This window comes from Wolffia australiana, chromosome 2 (assembly GCF_029677425.1).
Source record: "Wolffia australiana isolate 7733 chromosome 2, ASM2967742v1".
NCBI lineage: Eukaryota > Viridiplantae > Streptophyta > Magnoliopsida > Alismatales > Araceae > Wolffia > Wolffia australiana.
The window spans coordinates 22,355,987-22,362,724 of record NC_135836.1 but is presented as its reverse complement, the minus strand read 5'-3'; positions in this window follow the sequence as shown (position 1 = coordinate 22,362,724).

Below are 6,738 nucleotides of genomic sequence, written 5' to 3'. Positions count from 1 at the left end.
TATCCTCGCACTAACATCTCTCTATCTAATTTACCTGATATAGTATTCAAGAACTAAAAATAATTCTTCCACTACCTATCTTTGTATACCCCTTCAGAATGATACTTTAAATCTTTGAAAGACATCACTTATTCACTACCATTGATACCTATACAAATACCAATCATATGATAATAATATTTTATCTTGTAAACATCTTACCCCTAAATTTCCGTATTTTTCTTCCTTATAACTTTCTTCCTCCTTATTACTATCTCCTCTTATTATTCACAACCATCGATATGTATACAAATAGAAATCCTTTTGTAATAACATATCTTGTAAATATGCTAAATCTACATTTCCTTATTTTCATCCTTAGTACTTTTCCCACTTTATTTTCTTCAACTCTTCACCAAAGATGGCAATCATAAGAAGATATCTCACTTTTGATGAGGAAGCCTACATCCATGTAAGCTGGTGGAAAGACTAGAAGAAAAATAATAAAAATGAAGAGAGTATGAAACATCCAAAGCTTCTAGATCAAGAGTGATGGCACACGCCATCGGAGATTGTCGACGATGTCGTCTGCGCCGCCCGTCACCGTCATCGAAGATTGAGTGATGAATGCTCAATTATTGTTTCTCTTTGTCATCGTTGTTTCTTTAGTGTTTTATGTTTTCCCATCGAGTCATTGTGTTTTTGTCGCGTTCGCGGATCGTTCCTTATGTCCTTCATCATCGTCATGAGGAGGGGTACATAGTCTTCGCCTTCCCCCATGTTCTCTTTTTATGCTTTTCTTTCCTTTCTTTTGTAATGGGGGGAGCCCATTTGTATAAGGGCTCCCCTAATGGACCTTCCTCCCCCCCACCCCTTTTTTTGACCCAATTAAGGGCCCACCCCTTTCCCCTTTTATAAGGGAAGAGGGGGGCGCCCTAATCCTTAGACTAGGAATAATCTAGAGAAGTTGTGTTGTTTTTTTCTCTGGTCTCAACCCATTGTTCTGACAGAAAGAAGAGGGGGGGGGAGAGGGAGGACGAAGGCTAGTGCGGGAGAGAAGCTACTGGGATAGAAAGGGATAATTCCTCCCTTCTAGTCCCCCCCCCGACAAGGCATCGTTCCCCGTTGGGAGTAGATCCCTAAAGACAGGAAGGAGTACGCCAATACTCTCTTTCTTCCGATAGCTGCAGAAAGTTCAGTCGTGGAGAATCTCTGTCGATCAATCTATGGGCCATTCCAAAATTTGCCGTGATCTGCCCATCCAGAAGGCCCCGTGAAGGAGTTGTGTGCTCGCGCACGTGAACGCCCAAATTTAGTATGTCCTCTGTCATGGACCATGGAGGAGTAACCATCACCACCCACTGATCTTGACAGATCTGGCGATTGCTGGCGCATCCCAGTACGCCCACCGACCTGAATTGCGGCCTCCCTTTCCCCTTGGAGTCGATTAGGAAGGGTGACTATTAACGACTGACGCCCTTTGGGTGACCCTGCGACCACGGGCGAAGTTCATTGTTCGGACACGGCTTGCCAATCAACGGCTTCTGCCCCCCCTATGTAATTCACATTGGGTTGTAAACTTTACGGTCGTTCACAGGCCCCCGGGTGGCTGCCTGGTGACACTTAGTTCTGACGTTGGGCATCCTGAACAACCACACACCCCCATCTACAGTCCCACGGCTATAGATTGTGGACTACACGGACTACTCCTATGGACCATGTGACCTGAATTGGGCAAAATCAAGCCGGCCTCAACTCTGATTCGCCAACAAGCAACCCCGATTTGACCTACTCCGGTGTCTTTGACTTCCATTGTCAGCGTGGCGTTTGCGGAACCTTGATTGCCACATTGCCTGGATTGTTTTCAAGGAACATTCGGCCACTATCGATCACCCCCTTGTGTTGCGCATACGCTGCGACAGGTTTGCCAAGCGTCACCGCTCACTACTTGTACGTCCACCGTACTCATGGGAGTCCGGTCAACGTTCAGGATGAGTCCGCGTGGTGCGCCTACCCTCTCCTCTGACCATTTATCCATAGCTCTGGCAGCATCATTTGCTCGTCAAGCCACCATTTGCTCTCCGGCGCCTCTCCGCCCCACCCCCTTCAACCGCAGCTGACCATCAACAAATTCTGCACCACGAGCCACGCCGAAGAGGTACGCCGTCCTCTCCCGTCGCTCGTTTAATTACCATTGGCAGTTTACTTTCATCTTGACTCCACTGTGCTTGGGCTAGGTAGGTGAGAGAGGAAATTTAGAGAAAACTACGATGATTGTGAGTGTCTTACTGGTACGGACGAGACCATCCGTTGTGTGTGAGCCCTACAAAAGATTTCGTTCAGCCGTAGACGCCTTCATCATTCCGACGAGGTTTGAGAGGCCACCGCCACTGTCATCTGGCCACCCCATCCAAGCTTGGAGCTTGGCGCCTCCCTCGAGTCAGAGCCTGCACGTACGACACGTAAGACATTCATACTTGCATCGTAGTTACATCGACCCATTAGGGTAACCCGTTGGACGACTACACAGTCGATGTTTGATACCATCATCCCTTATCGGCACTGAACCATCATATTCGGTGTCGACCAGACAACGTCCTAGATGACGTCCGACATCAAAGAGTGATTAGAGAGTAATTTCCATCACCACAAGTAAAGAAAGGGTTATTCAGATAATTATATAAATGTCCATTTTTGCATTTCTATCGAAGAATGGAACAGTATGTTTTGAAGAAACTAAAGACAAGAAAGAGTGGAAACATGCAGTGGAAGAGAAAAATTAACTCAATGAAGAAACATCACACCTCGCAGCTTGTGACTCTACTATCTTCCATCAAGCTTATTGGGGTAAAATGGGTAGACAAGATCAAGACTGTAATAGATGGAAGTATAAAAAGTTATCAGGCACGACTAGAAGACAAAACATATGCTCAAAATTATGAAATAGATTATTTTGAGATATTTTCACATGTTTCAAAACTTCAAATAATTAAAAAAAAATTATCCATTGTAGCTCAAAAGGCATCTGAGCTATATCAGTTTGATGTTAAATCTGCTTTATTGAATGATTAAATTTATGTTATGCAAATTGAAGGAATTGTGGTTAAAAAAAGGGGATAAGTTATGAGTTGAAGAAAGCTGTACATTATTTAAAACATGCACCAAGAGAATGGCATGAAACATTACAATTTTTGGTAACATTTTCCAAGAAGTGAATATAAACATACAGTCTACACCAAGTGGGTCAAACTTCATGATATATTGTGAGTATTTATGTTGATTATATGAATCCAAGGGATATTCTTATTCTCTTGTTTAAGAGTTCAAGACCTTGATGATTCATGAATTTCAGATGACTGATCTAGGTTTATTTCAATATTTTATTGGTATTCAAATATTCAAGACCAAAAATGATTTTTTTCTGAATAAAGGTATGAAAGAGAAATGATGACAGACGTTAATGTCATATCCTGCAAGCCATACACTGCTCGTATGAATTCAAACCTAAGGTTGATTTTCGATGATGGTATCACTTTGGAAAATGAGAAAGTAAATAGAAACATGGTAGGGAACTTAATGTATTTGACAAATACAAGACCATACATATTCTTAACTAGGATCATGGTATCAAAATTTCTAAGTTATCCTTAGGGATCGCCCATCCTGATACAGGTATCGAACTACGGTATCGGGATGGATGTTTTGCTAGATACGTAAAATCAAATTTTCAATATCCATTTTTATGACATCCGGATGCCGGATTAAGATATCAGATAACGGTATTTGTCTCGATGTCGTCATCCGCCTATGTCTCTCGGGGAGGATGATGATATCGGATATTGGAGTTGGGTAGCAGATTTTGATATCCAACTTAGAAGGGTTATGTAAAAAATATCATTTAATCGTCACAGTGCAACAGTTTTGAGAGGTTTAAGTGGGCCAGTGGTTTAGCAAACAGCTTTCTAAATTACAAAGTAGCTCATTTAATATATACAGCTCAAACCTTTTGTTTTTTTCCATATGAGATAACAGGATTTGGAGTTCAACTTAAATCATCTAAAGTTGTAATCAATATTTCTTTTTTCAGTAGATAGGGGAAATTGATATCCGGATACCGGTTCTGATATCCAGATATCGAAATCCGATATCTGGTATGCAATAGCCGTCTCGTCCTTACCCATTCGGTATCTGTCTCCGATATCTGTTTTCACCTATGAGATGGATATTGTCCAATATTCGATATCAGAGACCATCCCATTTTGTTCAAGATATTGGATATCGAATGTCCGATACCGGATATCGAAAGGATATCGGACGGACAATCCCTATTTATCCTTCTACTCATCATTTGGAGGCAAAAAGTATAGAATATACATGTGTAACAATAATGAAATATATATGTGGAGGCAAAGAGTATGGGTTATTATATCATACGACAACTAATCCTCGGTTGACAAGAGCACAGGTGGACAATCCCTAGTTATCCTTCTACTCATCATTTGGAGGGAAAAAGTATGAAATATATTTGTAAAAAATAATCTAAATATATATGTGGAAGCAACGATTATGGGTTATTATATCATACGACAACTAATCCTCAGTTGACAAGAGCACAGGTGGAAAATCCGTAGTTATCCTTCTACTAATCGTTTTGGAGGCAAAAAGTATGAAATACACATGTAAAAGAATAATGAAATATATATGTGGAAGCAAAGAGTATGGGTTATTATATCATAGGACAACTAGTCCTCAGTTTTTCTTATTGCCTCAAGAGATGTCTCATGGAGCTCAAAGAGGCAGAAGACTGTTGAATTACCTTGTTCAAAAGCTGAGTATGTGGCTACAGGAAGTGCAAGCCAACTAGAAATATGGTTTCAAAGGATTTTAAAATATTTTGATGCTAATGAAGAAGGGGCTTATTTATTTTTGTTCGATATCAGCTCAGTAATTGCTATAGCTAAGAATCCAGTATTTCATGGAAGAAAAAAGCACATAGATATCAAGCACCATTATATTAGATAACACGAAAATGATGAAGATCTTCATTTTCGGGTAACATCTCTTTGACAACAAGCAGATTCACATCTCTTACAACCTACACAGTCTTCAGTTCTTGGAGCGGAAGCAATTTCGTTTAGTATTTAAGTCAGGGACACGTTGTTCACATGGCCCGATCCACCACCACCACGTGGCCAACTCGAGTCCAGGGCTTAACTGACCTGTCGACAATCCTTTCCTCCCTTGCCTAGAAGCGGCAGATCAAGAGCTAATTAGGATGAGAGTGGAAATAGAGAGAGAGAGAGGAAAGAAAAGTGAAGGACGCATTATAAACATAGAGTGGAGGAACGAGAGAGAAAAAGAGATCAGTTGAGCGACACACACATGCACACATCATGTACTGAGATATAGAAGGGGGGCGAAGGGGGAGAGAGAATGAAAAAGATAGTCGTGATCATGATCATGATCATGATGGGTTTACCATGTTGAAGACAAGGTAACTGAAACGACGGCTTCAGACTCAGAGCCTATCTGAGTCAAAACGACGGCTTCAAACTCAGAGCCTATCTGAGTTAATTCAACGTAAAACAAACAACCAATCAAAACTCACTTAACAATAAATGAATAGAAAATAGACACATACCCCACTAAATAACAGAATAGAAATAAGGCCAAATGTTTAAACATGACGTAACCGTTGTGAACGAAGACCCGTTCACAACTGTTACCAAAAAGGTTGGAAATACAGTTACAGATCCGAAATCCTTCAAACTAAAATGTTCTCTGATTTACCCCTCTTGAAGCACTATAAATACTCCACGTTTGTACTCGTTCAACGGAATAAGAGTGCTTACTCTCTTCATTCTCTTGTCTACCTTCTTCTCTCTTCATCCTTCTGTCTCTCCATCTCATTCCTGTTCTCTTTACATGGTATCAGAGCCGTCAGCTTAACAGCATCAGATTGCCAGCAAGATGGCAAATCCAAGGGCCAACGTAGGAAGAGCTCCAGAAGCTCCGCAGAGTGCAATCGCCTCACGCATAACAACTCCGGCAATGCTTCCTACTGGTATGTCAATTTCTCTAAAATTGACACGTGATAATTTTCTGTTGTGGAAGATGCAGTGCATTCCATTGATCAAAAGCTGTGGACTTGCAAAAGTCATAGAGCAAGATCCTCCTCCAATTTCGTTTCTTGATGAAAATGGAAATATACAAGGAAATCCTGAGCATGAGATGTGGCTTCACATGGACCAGCATGTGTTCATGTTAATCTCCACATCTCTATCAGAATCTCTTTTGCCTTACATTGTACGATGCATTACTGCAAGAGAAGCTTGGGAATCTAATTGCAAAAATGTGGCAGTCATGAACAAGTCCAAGATTATGAACCTGTATTGCAAGCTTCAAAGCATCACTAAAAGGGCAATGTCAACAGAGGACTATGTTCAACAAGTTAGGTCTGTCAATGATGAGTTATCTGCAGCTGGACAAATAGTATATGAGTCAGTCGTCATCTTGAATTTACTCAGAGGATTAGGACCCGAATACAATGCATTTGTATCAGGGTTAAATGCTCATATAGATGGCATGACACTTGAAGATGTTATCTCCAAAATTAGAGGAGAAGATGAGTTAATGTCACAACGGAATAGAGGAACAGAAAGAAATTTTCCACCCATGGCAAATCAAATTCATTACAATGACCGTGGACATAACAGAGGAAGATTCAGTAGAGGAAGAGTACGCCAGAATAAATTTGCT